Here is a 20180-nt window from a genome sequence, read left to right on the forward strand (position 1 = left end):
AGGTTCTCCTTTTGCAGTCAATCATTAGTTTCCAAACCACTCAAGACCTCAAAGTGATTTGATGTCGGAACACAGTATCTTGCTTGGTTAGGACCCAAGTAATTTTCTACTAGGCGGTGGTGTCCTGGGCATCTTACAAGATCCCTGGGACGATAAAAGAAACCCATGGGTAAGATGTTAATAACCTCAGTGTTAACCGCCCCATTAAAGCCCCCCTCAATGATGTTTCGTACCAAATGCGGGGTTCTAAACGTTAAGATGACACAATCTCCATTCAGGGATTTAGTGGATGAGCCTACCCAGCTAACCCTTCTAGACATTTTGAATTCAGAAAACAGAGAATTTTTCAATCCAATCCTTGAGGATAAAAAATGAAGGGATTTGTTTCTCAGTGTCGACCAGTGTTCAAAAACATTGGGGGGTAAGACTAGGACGTTGGCTAACACACCTGTATATGGCGTAGCTTCTGGTGGTAAGTTTAAAGTTGGTAAGGGTTTGTTTGAAATATCCCTTTGGCCAGACTGGTCCCTGCCCGCATCACAGTTGATATTGCTATTATTTTTACCTCCCCTGTTTGGGGGCGCTTGAATTTGCCTCACTGTCTCTGATGTTACCCACTGTGTTAATAAGTTCTAGTCTGTTGTTAACCTCCCTGGTTTTATGTAGTACTGGTTTGGCCGAAACCGAAGACAAACCCTTAGGGTTTTCTCTTGTGTTGGCCGGGGATGGGTGGACTAATGTCTTAGTATGAGCTGTCTTGACAGATTGGTCGATGTTGATCATCTTTTCCTCTATATTAGCTACCCGAGTTTCAATAGTGGTGATTTTTAAACATATAGGCTCTAAGAGTGTTGATATCAAAGTCTCCATTCTTCCCCAAAACTGTGCACCTCATTTTGCATGTTTCCTTAGCTAGGTATCTGTTATAGCTTTAGTGATGAGTGATAAGTGACTTTACCAACTACAGTCTAAAACTTGTGCAACTAATTCCATACAAATATAGTTCTTTTTCTATACTGTATTAACCTCTACCTTCTTTTATCATCACTGTTGCTACGTAAAATGTTTGTAACTGAATGAAATGTTTTAGTACACAATACATAAATGCAGTAGATGAAGACAGGGACAAGTATGTCGGTGACATTTACTCACACCTATCTAAACACAATCAGATTCAACTTTTGTTGACCTCATAAGTGGTGACGCTCTGACATTATTTCATGTTTTGCCTAATACACATTAATCTGCATTGCATATTGCATCAATATATATATATATATGTTAAAGCTCCTGGGTCCACCACCAAAATGAAGGAGCACTCAAGCAACAGAGAAGGTTTGACCCGTAACCTTTAATATTGGGTACAAACTGCACACGCAGGTGGGCGGGATATGCAGAAACTTCGAATCACCTGACGCGTTTCAATTACTGTCTTCCTCAGAGGCTTTCAACGAAGTTTTCGTGCGGCACTGCCACATGCTCACTGATTGGGCCATTCCACGCCCCTGAGCATTGTGGATGTTGAAGTCATTAAAGTCCATAGATGAACGCACTGTCTTAGCTGCTGCTCTGTATGAGCCCCTAGACTCTGGATGAGCCTACACCCACGCTGCAGTTTTAATCCAGCTCCGCTACTCCACAGTCAAGGTAGGTGACATCCCATCTCATGGCCCCCGTCTTAAACAGGATGGTGCACCCTCGCGGCTAGGCTGCCGCTATATATTAAAGCTCCTGGGTCCGCCACCAAAATGAAGGAGCACTCAAGCAACAGAGAAGGTTTGACCCGTAACCTTTAATATTAGGTACAAACTGCACACGCAGGTGGGCGGTGTTAGAACTGGCTATTTCTGGTAGGCTAAGGCTGACGCCAAAGCCAGGCAGAAACCAGCATTCTAGTCAGGGCAAGGAAGTCACACGCCAAGATAACCCCTGCTCACCCCCTTGGTAGCTTGGCACAAGCAGTAAGGCTAAACTCGGAGGCAATGTGTAAAGCATTTGCGCCAGCGCACAACAGCAACAACATCCTAGGCACACCACAAAAAGGAACTCCACACAAGGTTATATAAAAATAACTTCTGTATTGTCAAAACATATCAGATAGAATCACACATGTACATTGTGCCAACTGGCACGGGCAATATTCACAAGGGATTATTTACAAGACAGGGCCACATGGGCCACTGTCATAATCAACACTTTTAGAAATAGAAATACTTGTCAGAAATTAGAATAAAAGAATATAAAATCACTGTAGCACAAAGTAACAGTTATAAATCACATCCAGTAACTACTGTGAACAGGTAAGTACCACCTACGCAACCCTAAACACCTTAGGAGAATGTCACGCAGGGAACCAGGACCTTACTAGGACCACCAGTACTAAAAAGAACAACCACCTAAGTATCACACAGCATTTAGGGGTCTAGGAAAGAACACAGTACCCATGATGCATAAATATACATTCAGAGGAGTAGTAAAGAGAAACACATGATGCATAGGCCTACACATTCAACAGTGTTAAGAACAGAGCACATGATGCAATAAAATACATTCAGAGGTGCAGCGCAAGAAGACGCATGATGCCTAAAACATTCAGAGGTGCAGCGCAGGGAAAAGGAAGACACATGATGCATAAAAACATTCAGAGGTGCAGCGCAAGAAGACACATGATGCCTAAAACATTCAGAGGTGCAGCGCAGGGAAAGAAAGGAAGACACATGATGCATAGAAATACATTCAGAGGTGCACAACAACTCAATAGCGCAAAAACACACAGTAGGCAGTTACCATCCTAGACATAGCAGATAACCACATTGCGCACAACTTACATAAGCCACCACCTGTGGCAGTCCCTAGGCCAACTGGCCTTGTTGGGGCTCAGACGCCCTGTGTCCAATGTCAGGGCGCGCTGCCAGGCAGCGCCAGTCCAAGAAAAGAAGGCCTAAACGTAGCAGCTGGCACTAAGTGCTGCGCAGCTGTGAAGGCCTGGCACCACTGTGCCCTCTCTGTCCCACACAGGGACTCTCTCCTGAATTGCGCCTAAACGGTGCAGCTGCCCACTAATTGCTGGGCAGCTGGAGACTTCAAAACTGCGGCAAGGGCTCTCACTGGCCCTAAACAAACTGCGCCGCAGGGGTTGGAGCCACACAGGCTCTCCAAACACATATTTCCACGTTGGAGCCACATAGGCTCTGAAAACACTGGTCAAACGCTGGAGCCACACAGGCTCTAAAAACGCTGGTCACCCCTAGAGCCTCACTGGACTCTCAAAACGTTGGGGCGACCCACTGCCAACCGGGGCCGCCCTTGGTTGGAGTCCCCCCCTCTGGGGGACTCGAGATACTGCAAATGCCCCTCAAGCCTCTCAGGCTCGCAACACAAGTGGGGCGCCTGGAGCCTTCTTGGGGCTCCAAACAATCCAAACTGGCCAAAAGAAATGCCCCCTGAAGCCCTCGTGGCTTCATACTAGCAACGAGCGCGAGATCGCAGTACTGCGGGGGGGGGGGGCGGACACCGAGAATGTGTCCCGGCGCCCCTCCCTTCTCCTCTTCACCACTCGCTCACCGGTTCAGATGACTCCTGCGCCGGCGGACAGCGCGGCACCTGCGGGGCTCCCTCCTTCCTTACGGGAGCTCCGCGCTGCTACCAGCGGCCTCAGCCTCTGTTTCCCGCACTTCACCCAGGCCGGCAGAATCCCTGGTCTCCCTCGGCACACGGGAGACCGGAAGGCCGATCTCCAATCAGGGCGCGGCTCTCCAAACGAGCCCCTCGTGACGCAGCAACTTCTTCCCGGGGCCCGCCAATCCCAGCGCGGCTCTCTGGGACCCACCTCCAACAGCGGCCCAATCAGTGCGCGGCCTAACAGGGCGAGCCTCCCAGGCCCGCCAATCACAGCGCAGCACCTTCGATCAGCTTCCCTCGGGGGCCATGAACCACAGCTCGGGCCGCGGCGGTGAACAAAGGGGCATAACGAGGGGTGGGCACCCTCGGTCACAAAAATAAACGTAGAAACGGGGTGAGCACCCGTTAGGCACTTAAATAAATGGGGTGGCACCCATCAATAAAATTATAGCGATATCGGGCATAAAGCAGGGTGGCACCTGCAATTCCTCACGCAAAATGCGGGAGGAGAAACGCTCGAATAAGGCAAGAAGCGCTCCCAAGCGCTAGGGAAGACAAATCAAGCGCTCCCAAGCGCTATAGCAAAGAAAAGAGGGTCTCTGCCTCAAACAAAGCACTCCCCCAGTGCTACCAGCAAAATCCAGCAGCAAGGGAAGCAAAGGGGACCCAGCAAAAGGTCTCCAGAGTTCAAGATAGGTCCATCAGGTATCCAGGGCAAAGAATAGTCCCCCCATCAGCCCAGGCAAGGCAGAGGGGTCCCCCAGAAGTCCTCCAGGCATCCAGGGGCTGGGCAGCGCCAGCCCCTGGTGGATTCAAGTCAGAAATAAGAACATTTTGGAAGGGGACACAGCCCCTTCTTATACACAGAAAAGTCTTTGAAGTCTTTGTGTAGGCAGTGTGAGAACCAGCTAGAACTGGTTATAGGAAAGTCCTGTCAGTATCAGGGACAGAGGTGACAGTCGCCCAGTGGGGGGTGGAGCCAGCATTGTGGTTTGGCAGGCACAGCCCTTCACTATCAGGTGCCATCTCCTCCCACTTCCCTGGCAGCAGATGCTGCCTTTCATCCATGGGCTGACTCAGACAACCTCCTGGGCTCTCCAGCCCCTGTCACCCTCAAACCAGACAGTCAATCCACAAGCAGGCCCAGGCACTCCTGGACCAGGCTCACCAGCCAATCACACGCCAGACACAAACTACAGAAATATGCCAACTTCTAAAAGTGGCACTTCTAGACTAGACACAGTCATGCCGCATATACCATTTCGCAGCATTCAGTCTCACGAGTTCTCTCATACCAAACTCGCCCCTGCACTCCCCACACATCAGGAACTACCATGGGCATACATATTCCCCATTCATTCCTATGGGAGGGCAGGTCACTCACCACACATACACAGAGAGCTCAAGCACTTTACACTGTACCACAGTGAAAAAGTGCACAGAGGCCTAAAATCACCAACACCAGGTCACAGAAACAGGCTAGGAAAAAGCAAAAAGTCTCAGGGTGAACCTGCCTAAAGGGCCAGGTCCAACAGGCGGGATATGCAGAAACTTCGAATCACCTGACGTGTTTCAATTACTGTCTTCCTCAGAGGCTTTCACCGAAGTTTTCGTGCGGCACTTCCACATGCTCACTGATTGGGCCATTCCACGCCCTTGAGCCCCTGAGCATTGTGGATGTTGAAGTCATTAAAGTCCATAGATGAACGCACTGTCTTAGGTACGTGGACAACGAAAATATTGCCAGAGACAGACTCCTTCTTTAAATGTGATTTATTTAATCAAATCCGTGAAATGGTGCATGCCTCATCAGACGCGTTTCGGGCACCAGCTGTGCCCTTGCTCACTGATAACAGCCACGTATGCACCACAGTGTTAAATACAAAACCTCACAGCGCGCCAAAAAATCACAGTCTTGTAATTGATATAGATAGAGGACTGCTATTTTCATCAACTGGAAAGTCGCGTGAAATGGACTCGCCATTTTGGAATGGGGTGATATACATAACAGTCATTGGACTTTTCATTGCCTAAAAAATATATAAAATACAAAGTTTATCAAACATAATTCAATAGACCGGAGTTGCATAATGAAATGCTTATATTGTACCTTCACGTTTCGGAAAGTTTAATGGGTCAACAGATTGGGCTTTCGGCAAATATATGGAAAAACGTGAGCGACGTACACTGTTATGATCATGTTACCAATACATTCTTATCAAAATTCGCAATTATTAGTGGACTGTTTGCAAAAGGGTGCTTCAAATCCCTTCAAATCCCCACTGATTATGTCCTAAAACATTTCGATTCAGAAAATCGGGGAACACAAAATATCTACGCAAAGAGATAACAATCTTCATCTGTCCATCTCTAACGCTACTACAGAGCGGGCACTCTTATTAAAGTGCATAGTGCATATGTAAACAATGATAATGTAAACAATAGACTAGTGCAAACTGATTCATGCCTTCCAATATTAAAGTGCGTTGTGCATGTGTAAACAATAGTATTGTAAACATTACGATATTGCAACCTGGTCCATAAATTGCAACACATGTTTGTATAAATACAACAAATTCCTATCCTTAGTACCCTGCTAATTCCAAGCCTGTATGCCCATACTGTAATTCCTTATTATGTCTCCATTATTCAAAAAGGTACAAAAAGCATGTTTCTTTGCTGCATAAATGCTGCTATCCTCAAACAGTCCCTGTAATGACCATTCAGTCCCCCCACGTCCTATCGTGCAAAGTGTGGTGTTGAATATTCCCGTGTGAAGTGGTACTACATGTGCTAATAAGCTGACAAACTAATAAACTAAATATCAGGCTGGTCCAATATTAGAATATATCGTGCAATTGTGATTTTAAAATAAAATGTTGCTGCTCATGTTCTCTATCCTGCTAAAGGCGGGTCCAGGGCGTGTCCTCAAAAACTGTATATGGGGACTACTAGGGGGGTTTAAAGATCCTTTCATAATATTGAAATCCACACCAAGCCTGGCGTGTTTGCTACAAAAAATTGTGAAGGTCCTCCCCCATGTTGAGACCCCCTGGTGCTTTGCTATTCAGTCTAATGATATATTTAGATTCTAGTTGCCTGAGACATTTGTCCTTGTCCCCCCCCCTTTTGGATTGTGTTACCACATCTATCACAAAGTATTTTAGATGTGATAAGTTCTTATTATGTGTAGTCTGAAAATGCCGTGCCACAGGGTAAGACTGGTCCGCATTCACTTTGGCCCTTAAGTGTTGCAGTATCCGTACGTGGACAGGATGCTTTGTGCTGCCCACGTAAATTAAATTACAGCTACATTTCAATACGTATACCGCATATTCAGTGCGGCAAGTATAATGGGCTTTTAGGGCTGTAGGAGTGTCATCAAATAGGGTATTAAAGGTGGTAGTGTTTACCCCAAATGTACAAGCCCTGCAGGAGCTACACTTAAAAAATCCTTTCCGAGGGGACAACCAGTTGCTCGCTTTGTTGGTTTCTGGGCTGCTGGTTACAAGGTCATTGCGCATGGAAAAGGCGCATCTGAACGTTAGGGTGGGGGCCTCAGGCATTATCTCTTTCAGCACCTGGTCAGTCATGATGATCGGCCATTCCTGTCTCATGATCTTCGTTATCTGCCTGGCCTGGCGGCTGAAGCCTGTGATAAGTCTAATTTCTTCCCTCTCAGAGCATATGTCTATGGCATGTGCCTCATTTCTATTGGGGTCCAAAAGTGCTAGACGATTGTTTACATTTGTCTTCATCATGGTTTCATTGAGTTTGTTTGAATTATAGCCCCTGTGTGATGTTCACGTTAAAGTTGACCTAAGTAATGTAGGGCTTAGTTTAAATAATGCATGTTAACATCTGAATATTCTTTTGGCTGCTGTATTATTTCTTTCTTTCTCACGGTTCAGGAGCCAAGTTGCAGTAGTTAATTAGAATGTTACGAAATGTGAAAATTGTTTATCTGTGAGCGTTTTCAATTAGATTGAATAGTGGATTGTGAATTTGCACACCTGTGCGGAGGACACGCGGACCACGGTGTACCATCCTGCTAAGAGATAGCTCTTTAAGTTCGTGCAGGTGAAACTTTCATTATGTGATGGCTGCAAAAAGGGCCAAAAGTCAGATACTGTTAAAGTTCGATCCTGATTGGGCCTTCCCACCACAGAAATCATGGGGAGTGCTGCTACTGTTGAAAATTGTGTTTTCATTGTGCCTTGCTGAGCTGGTTACCTTCAGATGCAACTGAACTTAACACTCTCTTGAGACTAGTCACTCTATGTTCTCCTCCTGAGCAAACTCATTCTCGCTTACCTGATTGAAACTTTATTAGGTTCTGTCTTTTAGAGGCTTTACTTACTGACACCTTCTGCTTGACTTGTCCCCCAACCTACTCGACTCCTTACCCTAGTATATTGAGGAAATTTCCCATTACGGGAAGCTGAAGCTGCTCACTTTGCTATAAGACTACATTTAACAAATTGGCTTTGCAGATGCTATTTTGAACTGAATTGAATAATAAAAACTGATTTCAATTCAATTCAATTCAAAATCTTTATTCGGATACAAATATATCCATAAAAGCCCAGGTCAAAAAGCAGCATAATGGTACACAGATCAACAATTAGGTAAAATCAATTCAAGATAAGAGAACATGAGAAGGCAATTTCCGATTAGGCCTACTAAGTTTATACATAACCTGTATCATAAAAAGATTAAAAGACTGATCTATAGAAAGTAACCATATATTTTTTGCAATAATCGTGAATATATTAATAGAAAATCAATCATATGTTACGAGCATGTACTGCAGCTTTCAAGAACGTGCCTACATGATAAATTAGTTCGTCCTCTTCCAATTTGAGGATACTTATGTCAGCTTCTTTATGACAGACAGGGGAAGTTTTTTTGAAAAACGGGTTCCATTACCATTTTGCATATTTTTAGTAAAAATTACAAAAAAATAAGAAGTGTAACATTGTTTGCTTACTTCGGTCATCACAAGGGCATAGCAATTGATCAAGATTGACATTATACCCCAGGGGGAAACAAAGTAGAAATTTCATTGTATTAGCCCTTAGACGGAAAAGGAGTCCTCACTCCCAGCGGCCTATTGGTTTTCAAAGGTAACTGGATGGCAACGGAGGTTTTCTGAACCTCCTTTTGGTATCTTAATTTGCTGTAGTGTGCATATAGAACCTCCCAATGGACTTTTTTTTATCTATGCCATCTAAACGAGTAGGGTTTAGAAAGATGTGCACAAGGTTCACACTGCTCAAGCTCTCCCTCACAGCGGCGAGCCATGATATTTCCCTACCCCTCTCGCACTTGAGACAATCTGTTATTATATCTCTGGTATTGCTGCCGGGTTTTTCAAGTTTGCAAGCCAAAATATGGCCGGGCGAGCCTTTATGTAATCTTCAATATGAAACAATTTCAGTTTGTTATGGCAAACGTATTGTGATGCAGAGATCGGAGCACCCAGGAGTTTTCGACCGAATCTTTTTGCTTCGCCCTGAATACTGTTACTTTTTGTAAAACCCCAGACCTCTGCACCATATGTTGCAGTAGGGATGCATTGTGATTTAAAAATGTTCATGATGGCTAAAACTACCTCTGTCTTTTTGGGCTGCGGGAGACCTAGGATTGAGTTAATAGCTTGATTTAAGTTTATGCTGACCATTTACTTAGATAGATTTGAAAGATTTGAATTTGTAACTTTTCTAATCTGATAATAAACCTTTCTGATTTGCAAATCTACTATTCTTTCATCATTGTGGGGTCTAATGTGCCTCACTGTTATTGAAGTATTGGTGATTTGATGATGTTTAGCCTCAGTGCGGGATTAAAGGTCCATCTGCACTTGAGCTTGTACTTGAGTTTGGCCAATGATCTGAACGGGGCAAATCCCATCCCGCTGATACATAGGCTAAGTATTAGTGTGAAAAAACATTTAGGCCTTTATGGGCTAGAGCTCTTAAAGCAGCACATTTGTGCACACCTGCTCCTCAATCCATTAGTCTGACTCAACTGCACTTTTTCTACTAAAGGAAAATCATGCCACATGTTGTCTGTGAAGTATTTTGAAGTGCTGGTTCTCAGCAGTGTATTACACTCTGCTGTATAAGGAGGCATACCACCTTATTAGACTATGGAGAAGATGTTTACTGGTGTAAGTCTAAGGACTCTGTCCTTGTTTACATGGTGTTCATAGTTTAAGGAAACTTGCTGTTAATTACTTATTATTAAAATCTAATTTCGGCCCTCGTGCCTGGGATCTCCCTCCCTCCCAGTGAGTAGTATCCTGATGTTTAGAGTATTTTGACATGTGCATAAAGGGATATAATATCCCTTCTGGGACACTATGAAAGTAGCCCAAATGGTAGATTGCCTGTAAGGAACATTTGACCTTAGCAGGTATGGTTTCTTTTGCTACAACCGACTTCAGCGGAAGCAATTGAAAATGTTTGGTTCCCCCAAAGTATTTGAGCCTAGCTCAGCCTGCAAGTTAGTTTGTTACTAACTGTGAAGCTCTGCACCCATAGATATAGGAAGATTTTTAATTTAGGGCACAACAATATGTTACTGCCAACTCTAGAGACTGTGATACGCCGAGTGATTCTGTAGAATCCTGCTGTGCGTAAGGAGATGGTTGTGGCCTACTGCGAGGGACTTGCAGTGGTTTCGGCCTGAAACCTTGGACCAGAACCTTGAGGCTCAACTGCTTTGCCTTCTTTGAGGGCCTGCTGACACTTTATGTGAGACGTCTGAGCTGACACCAGAGTGCTGCTATCCAACCCATCCAAAGCAATCAGCTAAATAAATCAAAGTTGGGTCTCTTCCTGTGCCATTCACACCAACCTGGGCTGAGATCATTACTGGAAGAACTCAAGAAGGCTCTGTGAACTGAGCAATTCCTCGATGTACCCAAAACATAGATTACGGTGGTTGTATGTACACATTGCGCACATTCCAACATTCTAACTGTCTGTGGCTTCCTGAGACGTCTCTCTGAAAGTGTTGCATGGCTATAGTTGACCCTAGGAGACTGCATTAGCTTGCAATCCCAAAGGACAGAACTGCACCCTCAAATGAATGTCCACAGAGGTTTTGTGGGCTGAGATCTACTGTTGTTTGAGTTGTGAATTTCATTGCAATCTGGTATGGTACCATACATACCGCTGGTTGTTGTCCAAGAAACCAGGATGTATTTACTGCCCACATCCATCTGAAAATGCCACGACTGCAGCAATGCGCCTGTTGTCTGAAGAGTTTCAACCCCTTGTCCATCTCTCATCCACTTCCAATTCTTTTCAAATAAGACACACCACACCCCACATTATACCATCCATGCACGCCCATCGGATGCCATTACTGAATCAGCAAAAGAGTATTATTTACGGCGTTACTTTTATTTTAGGTTCCAATAGAGCAAAGTGGAAATAAGAAACATAAATCGACTCAATAGCACCACTTAGTGGTCATAACCAATAATTAAAAGCATACGGTTAAAATATATACTTACATAAAGTGTTATATTGCAAATGAAAATCAGTTATTTTAATAAATATTTCATTTTAGGTAAGACAATATAAAATAGAGAATGAGTAGTAAAAAATGAACTTCCCATACCGGGAGTCGAACCCGGGCCGCCTGGGTGAAAACCAGGAATCCTAACCGCTAGACCATATGGGAGGCGATATACACAACCTTTCTGTGAACGCTTACAAAAGCGATGACACTCTGCTAGGTAAGAGTCCAAACATTTATGTTGAAACCGCAGACACCCTGTTATTCCCACTCAGTGTTCTTCCTGTTTTGAATAAAATACTATAATCTCCGGTCAGCAGATCTTTTGCATTTCTACCCAAGACCCCTGCCACCCCAACTGCTTGGCAACTGTAAGTGGGACTTGAAATTTCAAACCAATTTTGTTTCTTTTTGTTGTAGCAAAACACATACGATGTAGAACGACTTGAGAGAAGGGGAATTTTCCGCAATACAAATTAAAAAAATCTGGTAAACATTTTATATCACTTAAGTATGTTTTAAGAAGTATATTCCGTAATATTGACTGTAATCACGCAAACCTCCATATTCTGTAATCACACAAAAACAGCAATGTTACATAGAAGAAATACATACAAAGGTACAAGGTAATCTTATGTTTAACGATAAACGTCCGACTCCTGGCCGCAAATACCGGTGACTTCCTGTGGGAACACTGATGATCCCCTCTGGAGACCCCAATTAGAAAGACGCAAAAGCTACACTTTGTCGTTCGGTAGTAGACAGTGCTGAAACGCAGCATTTATATTAATGTCGAAAACAATGTTTCTCTTTTCTTTCGCAAGTTTACAGGAACGGACTAGTCCGAAAGGCGAGCGATTTTATGGATAACTAATCCGTTGAAGGCAGGTACCGCTTTTCAGATCATGGTCCTTCTCACCGCACTTTGAAATGAAGAAATGAAAACACTTCTCTACACCCAAGATGGCGGGCGGACTGTGGGTTAAGGTTCCCGTTGCGCGGTCTAGTGTTTAAGGAAGCTCCGCACATGACAGTCTCGAGGGCAGGTAGGCGTATCACGTGAGGCGGTTCGGGGGTCTGGACGTGCAACATCCCATCAGCTTGAGCTGTGCCCCAAGAGAGTCCGCGTGGCAGTAGTAGGAAAGGCCGGGGATTCGAGGCCTAGGCGGTTTTAGTAGGACACTGTGCTCTTCGGTCATTACGCTCGTGTTGTTTTCCTTCCTGCCACCAAAGCCTTAGGGAACGGAAGGCGGTCTGACGGGAAAACAGGCAAAGGTGGAAAAGAAGGAACCAGAGTAGCAAAGCCCCGAGGAGCCACCAGTGACCGTGCAGGTGAGGCGGAGGCGCGTAAAGAACCGTCGATAACAGGAACACTGTAATAAATGTACTGTATTATTTCCATCACCTCATACACATACAAGGGGAAGAACAGAAATGGCCAGTTCCTAGTAAAAAGCTTGCATTTATCACCCTGCAGTGACATCATTCTATAGACTAAAAACCGTAGTATTCAAACCGTAACAGTTGTGCTTTTATTTAAAGAGATTACAACAAATGAAAAGTCACAACTCTGATCTTTGACCACAACTGTGTGCTGGGGTGCTTCATATTCAAACTGGCAAGGTATGAGCCGATTGCGTGTTATAGAGGACACTAGATATCGGCATAGTTTCACAAAGTTATTGTAATATAGTATAATGTGCTGAACCAGGACTTCAAAGCCTAGAGTGAATCTGTTGTTAATTGCTTAGTATTTGTGTAGTGCAGCCCTTGAGACATGAAAGATGAAGTTATCTTCTACCCCAAATGGAACAATGAATGTTGCAAAGTATTTCAATCGCTGACCTAAATGACTCTAATTCGCTTAATTTTTTGCACGGTGGTTTCAACTCGAATGACAAAATACATTGCTGAATTGTAGAGATGTCCGAATAAAATACGAGATAAGTCTCCTTCATTATTTTTTATTTCAGTATTCATATCGATAATTATATGAGGCAGTCTTACACGCGGGCTTTAAGTGTATGCCTAATATTTGAAATAGTAATGCGTCCATGTCTAGTCTTGAAGTTTGCATGAATTACAGAAAACATTTTGTTTGAAAAATGGAGTTTCTGTAACTGCAGTTGCTTGACAGTGGTACAATGTTAAAAGTGCTGAACGAGCATATTTTAAGAGTAGCAGCTGGGCAGTAACTTTGTTGCACGCATGAGTCCTTTGTTATGGTTCCCAGCAACAGAATAACTTGTACAGAACAATGATACTCACTACATGGAACACTTCTAGTCTTATCAACTTCACACCCATCGCCGTCCATCTGACAACAATTTTGCTATTTATGCATCACATTGACTTTGCTAGAAATAGATGTTGATTCGGTCTTTTTGAGTTCCTACCTCCAGATTACTAAATACTTCTCACATATTGCCTTTGTAATAAGGCATGTAGGATTGAAACACTGCTCACAAACTCGATTCCGTCATCTATTTCTGTCTGTTCTGGTATCAGGAGTATCCTTCCTGTTGTCCTACACCAAGTACAACATTCTTCTTTTCTGTCATTTGGAGACTATCTCGACGCAGTGCATTCTTTATAGAGCCCTTGTGGGCTTAATTACGAACCTTATGCAGGATCATCATAACTTGTTTACTTTTCTAATGGTTTTAATACCTGGTTTAACTTGGCTGACCTGCAATCTACTAAACCTCTGCTTTTTATTCTTGAGGTCCAACAATTCCATTAGTAGGTAGCCACTCCTCCAGAAGGACATATTCTTCATGTTCTTTTCGCATGGCTAGATTCTCTGTATATCATTGTGGAGAAAAAATGCTCCGAGCTCTACCATTATACCAGTGCTTTGGTCCTACGGTGTCTACCAAGCACATTCTGCGCAACATAGCGCTAAACAATCCCCTAGAGTTTTAGATAACCTTTCTGAGTTACTACTTCTACTGCATCCTCAATGCCACCTGCTCTTAGGAGCCCCTCACTTCAGCTGTATACAGGAATTCCACATTGCTTAAAGTGCACCTTATGCGGTCTCTGAAGTTTTGTGACTCACTAGTCCCTAACTTCCTAAACAAAGCAGAAGAAATGGATGTGTTCATAGAAACCCTCCTTTAATAAACAACAAGCGTTTTGTGGAATTTTATCCAGACCCTATGCCACATTTAGATGATTTGAAAAGTTAATTGCGTTGGACTTTAAGGAACTGGAAGGAGGTACCAGGAGAGGACGGACTTTGTAGTCACACATTCATCAAGAGTACACATTTGCTCATGTCTCCCTGTAAACGCTGCGAGCAGACGCGTACTCTTGATGAATGTGTGACTACAAAGTCCGTCCTCCCCTGGTACCCCTATGATGTTGTTGACAAAACAAGTCATTTACAACCATACAAGGTAAAGGTCCTAAAAATATGGTCTGTATGGTAACATGCATGTTTATTAGTATTTAATTGTACAGAAAATTAGCAATCTTAAAAAGCAGGGTAAAAACGAGGTCCTGAGGAAAGGCTACCGACCCTTCACGGGCTATATAAAGGCTGAAACATGTCGATCTATCAGATGCCTGGGAACATTAGTTCCTAGAAGCATTGCGCTGATCTATTTTAACATTGCCCTAGATCCCAGAATAATACATTTGTTATAAAGGATTGAAAGGCTATTCTAACACACCCACTCAACCCTACCGTCATTCACACCCACTCAACCCTGCCTTCATTCACTGCTACCACTCAAAGAGCTTCACTTACAAACGTGTTGAGCCCACCCATTCACGTTCAGTGTCTGGGTGAGGATAATGATGAAGCATGCCCCAGGTGGTACCTGTGGGTGATAGCTATATATGTTCATTTTTCTCTGGCACCAGCACAGATGGAAGGAGGACAGTCATTAAATTATATGTATGATTAGGTCTGGCTTGACAGCTCACCCATCACCCTGACCTTTGAACCTAAACCAATATTATTCTGCAGTTCTTTGCTTCCACACAAATAAATAGCCATTTCCATGAACTTGTAATGCTTCACATTACCACTCTCTTAAAGCCAGAGCTATTGACAGTGCAAGTGCTTGTTGGATTAGCATGAACTGCCATTCACGCCTGAGATGACCTTATGGCTGTAGTGAATAAGAATAGGGCGGACACTTTCGTGCTCTTGGAACATAAGTATCTTTTGGTAGTTTTGGATATGGTACCACTTTCCTCTCCTATTGCTCCTTACCTATTCATGCCAACCGGAAGACTACTTCTCACTTCATGTTTTAAATGGATAGCTCTGCCTACTCCCATAGGTCATTAAACTTTTGGTCAATCCTATTATGCTAATGACTCCCACATTTTTCAAGATTAAATAAATCACTAGATAGTGACTTTCTATGACCATTCTTAATCACAGTCAAACACTGGACGATCAGAAACCATCTTGAATGTCATCAAAATTGAAATCTGGTCTTCAGACCTTCTTAAAATGGCCCCTAAACCCAAACACTGCATCTGCAACAAGCAATCAGTATTTGCTCTTCATACTCACTTTTGAGCCACATGTTGATACGTAGGAAAATTGATATTCTGAGGTGACTAAGCAGGTTCTTTCCATTTTATGGATTCCCACGTAATCAAGCAACCATCTCCCTTGTACTATCTTGGTGAGCCTGTAGGAGTAGAATTTATTTCAGGGGAGTGTACTCCCTCCCTCCTCCACAGACCCGAGAGAATGCCAAACAGAATTCTGCCACATAATCTCTTATGTATCTTCATCCATCCAATCACAGCTCATTAGATCTACAAGTGTTTCAGTGGTTGCTGTTTTCAGGACATATGTGGTATTAATAGATCCATCAACATTGTTAGTCCTTGCTTTCTGCAGAACACCCCCGGAGTATACAATTGAAATAAATTGTCTATGTAGAAATTATGAGTGGATATCGTATTTTCCAGGATCTCCACATTTTAGAAGAGCTTGGGAAACAGGCTGAGGAAGCTGCCTTATTTTTGTGTAATCTGCAGAGCAGTGGAGATTTTTTTAGTGTTCATTAAAAACAAACGGACTTTCCCCCTCCCACTTGCTTTCTAATGCACCACCAGTCCTTGGCTCGCTCACTCTCCCCACCTACACTTCCAGTCACTCACAATCACTATAAATTCTTCAATTCCTTGCTTGGACAATCATCACTTGACTACTATGGCCACTAAGATTGTCTGAAATATTGTTGACTTTTGCCTAATGTCTTGTTAATGGGTTTCATCTCGACTATACTCTACACCTCTTTACATTAGACGCGAGGCTCAAAAATGCTTTAAAACATTGTTTCAAGTTGTGATCCTGCAGACTTAGCTATCTGTCTCCCTCACTCAATCCCAGTGTGACGAGCTAGCCACTTCTTTCTCAAAGACAGTTGCTGATATTCAAACCACTTTCTCTTCTGCATCAGATCTTAACTTTACAGATGTGCACACCTCCCTTTCCCCCACAACAGTCTAATCCGCAATAGTATCAACCCACCAGGATCGGCTCACTGAGCTCTTTTCAGCTAGCCCTCCTCCGCGACTTTCAAATCTCTCCTCTCTTCCCTGAAGTCAGGTTTCCTTCTTGACCCTTGCCCTACTGCAGTGTTTGGCAATCTTGATTGGTCCTTGCTGGATTTATTCACACAGTTTTGAAATGCATCACTCTTGGAAGGCATTGTCCCAAGGGCATGTGCATGAAAACATGCAAGGGTTAGGCCTTTGCTTAAAAAACCTAATCTGGATCCCTCCATTTGGGCTAACTATAGACCGATATCCCTCCAGCCCACATTTTCTAAAGCCCTAGAAAAGCAGATGAATAATCAACTTATGTCATAAATTGAGCACAACGGGCTGCTCCACCCTTCTCAATTGGGCTTCAGAGCCGATCATAGTACAGAGTCTGCTCTGTTGGCCTTTACAGAAATCTAAGGCAACAATTAGACCATGATGGCACTGCTGCGCTGATTTTGTTAGATCTCAGTGCAGTGTTTGATATGGTGAATTATACCTTTCTAGTTCAAAGGTTGGAGGCCATCTGTATTCAAGACACAGCCCTGGCTTGGCTGAGCTCTTTCCTTCAGGATCAGGTCTTCCAAGTGCACAGCCATCGGCATCAGTCTAAGCCACACCCTCTGTCCTCCAGGGTTCCTCAGGGCCCCACTCTTTGCCCACTTCTCTTTAACCTGTACATATGCTAGCGGATGCAGGTCAAGAAGGGATTTTGGTATTGCTTGACCTGTCTGCTGCGTTCGAAACCATATCTCACCAAATTTTGGTAGACAGACTCCGTCTTGCAGTGGTTCAGGACTCTGCTCTGAATTGGATACATGACTTTCTAACTGACAGGACCAAAACAGTCAATCTAGGACCTTTTCAATGTAAAATTAGCAATGTAACGAAGGGTGTGCCACAGGGTTCCTGTCTCAGTCCATCCTTGTTTAATGTTTGTCGCCCCTTTGACTGGTCTGCTTAGGAAGATCAGATTTCTTCCCATCTCCTACGCAGACAACACACAGCTGATCTTCACCTATAAAAAATGTACCCCTGATGTCCAGAAAATGTTCTCCGAAGGCATGAATACCATCACCCTTTGGATGAAGAAAAATTTCTTGCAACTGAACACAGGGAAAACGGAGATCATGCTGTTTAAGGACGCCATCTCTAGATGGTCTCCTGGTTGGTGGCCTGAAGAATTAGAGGCAGCCCCTACCACAAGGACTGAGGTTAAAAATCCAGGAGTACTAGTCTATAGAGACCTCAATTTGGAGGGTCATATTGCAGCAGTTAAACGCGCTTGCTTTGATGCACTAAGCCTTCTTCGGAAGACATTCCATTTTATTCCCATGAGCACACTTAAAATGCTAATCCATGCTCTAGTCCTGAGTCGACTGGACTACAGCAATGCATTGTTGATATCTGCTAGGGAACATGATGTACAGAGTCTGCAGGTAGTACAGGACACTGCTGCTCGTTTGGTGACTAGTGCCCCCTATCGTACCCCATCCCGACCTCTCTTACACAGCCTACACTGGCTTCCAATCCGTAAGAGAATTCAGTTTAAAGTATGTTGCTTGGTATTTAATGGCCTTAATTCTATGGGCCCAACATATTTGCCAGAAAAATTAGTCAAACACTCCCCTGGGCATTCGCTTCGATCTGAAGGTAAAAGCCTGCTTACTGTTCCTCGCATTAAGCAGACTAGATTAGGAGGCAAATCCTTCTCTTACCTGGCACCTAAATTATGGAACTCTCTCCCATTACACCTGCGTGAGGAAGCAAATTATCTGTCTTTTAGGAAAAAACTCAAGACCCAGCTTTTCTAATGTCCTCCCCCTGTGAAATACATTCTGATCCTAAGCGCGGAGATACCCCATTTGGGGTGAGTCAGGCGCTCTATAAATGCAATAAATACATAAATATGGCCTCTTTCTTATGCTGACGATATCCAGATAGTTAATACCCTGTCCTCTCAGGAGAACCACAGTGCAGTGACATTGCCTCACTCAAGTCTGCTTCTGGGTGAACTCTTAAGACTTTGACGCTGACTCGAGACAAGATGGAGGTGCTAGTGTTCGGAAACCATCTTGATCTGTGGGGCCCACATTTATGGCCTGAGGAGTGGGACGGTATACCTGCCCCGGTTCCAGTAGTCAAAAACCTTGGAGTTTGGCTGAACGCAATTCTTTCTACGAGTCACCAAATCCCCAAAGTGGCCACTTCAGCATCGTAAGATGGCTCCAATGATTTTTAGGATGTCTTCCGTTCTTGGCCCAGCGAACAGTCATCCAAGCCTTGGTGATTTCTAGGCTTAACTACAGAAACATTCTGTATTTTAAAGTAATGAAGAACCTTCTCAAACGTCTCCAAATATTGCAGAATGCAGTGGCAAGAATTCTACTTCATCCCCCTAACCTCCATCCTACTGTTAGCCTGCTCCGCAAACTGCACTGGCTCCCAATTGAATGCTGTATTCAATTTAAGGTGCTGTGTTATGTTCACAAATGTCTCATGAACTCTGGTCCCTCCTACCTAAGATCCTTACGCTCAAGCAACTTTGATCTCACAGTAGCTCCTAGAGTTAAAAAATGTAGACAAGGTTGTAGAGCCTTCCTTTCTTAGGCCCAAAGCTGTGTAACTCTCTCCCTGCTGAGTTGAGATCCTGTCGCTTGCTTTCAGTCTTTCGCAGGACACTCAATACCTGGCTCTTTTAAACACTGTTACTATATGTAGTCTCTTTATGCTTTGAGTACCTTTATTGTTGCGTAGCGCAGGGAAACCCCTTGGTTGGGTAGCCATGTGCTGTACAAATCTGAATATTATTATTTTTTAAAACCAAATTGATTTGATTTGAAAGGTTTTATATAGCGCTGGCTAGACCCGGAGGTATCAGAGCGCTTTACATGAGTATTAGCCCATAGTTGCAGGTTACATCGTTACAAATGTTACACAGTTATTAGAGCATAGCTACATAGTTACATGTTAGGTCGAGACCAGCAATAAGGACAATATGCATAAGGGAAAAAGCAGATAAGGGGAGAGGGGGTGGAAGCAGGTGAAGTAGACCGCGAATGAAGGAGGGAAAGAGGAGGGGGCGGGTGAGAGACACAGCATGAACGACGAGGGGTAGGGTGACTGGGGCACAAACCGGTAGACAAGTAATAGCTGCGTCCAAAGTCCAGTAAGCTGTGATCTCAGGGGAAGTGGTATCATTCCACAACTCCATTGTAAGAGGCTCCCTTTACGCAGTGGACTCTCCCAGAGGGGTCTCTGAGACTCCAAGGCCTACCTACTGGATCCTTCCCCATAAAAGGGAGAGGGAGTGCTTTGGCAAGGGGCGCCATACCATACCTCCACTGTGAGTGGCTCCCTTGGCGCTGTGTACTCTCTGAGGGATCACTGAGACTCCAGAATATAAGTAATTGGATCTTTCCCCAACAAGGGGAAAAGGAGTGCTTAGTTAAAGGGCACAAGGCACAGAGGGCTAGGCGGCATAGCAGGCAAGGGGAGAGATTAAGGGG

General features: G+C 44.0%; 1 protein-coding gene and 1 non-coding gene across 2 annotated transcripts in view; one reads left to right on the top strand and one right to left on the bottom strand.

Annotated features, from left to right (window-relative positions):
* Nucleotides 1–11244: 11244 nt before the first annotated feature.
* On the bottom strand, nt 11245–11316 carry TRNAE-UUC (transfer RNA glutamic acid (anticodon UUC)). The gene has a single exon. It is a non-coding gene; the product is annotated as a tRNA-Glu (tRNA).
* An 856-nt stretch (nt 11317–12172) lies between these two features.
* The window catches only part of LOC147689143 (ras-related GTP-binding protein A), a 155671-nt gene continuing 147663 nt past the window's right edge, over nt 12173–20180 (top strand). Inside the window, exon 1 of the mRNA XM_086942036.1 lies at nt 12173–12483. The gene's annotated coding sequence lies outside the window, so the exon portion shown is untranslated. The remainder of the gene's footprint in view (nt 12484–20180) is intronic.

The sequence above is a fragment of the Lissotriton vulgaris genome, chromosome 10, assembly GCF_964263255.1.
Source record: "Lissotriton vulgaris chromosome 10, aLisVul1.2, whole genome shotgun sequence".
Lineage (NCBI taxonomy): Eukaryota > Metazoa > Chordata > Amphibia > Caudata > Salamandridae > Lissotriton > Lissotriton vulgaris.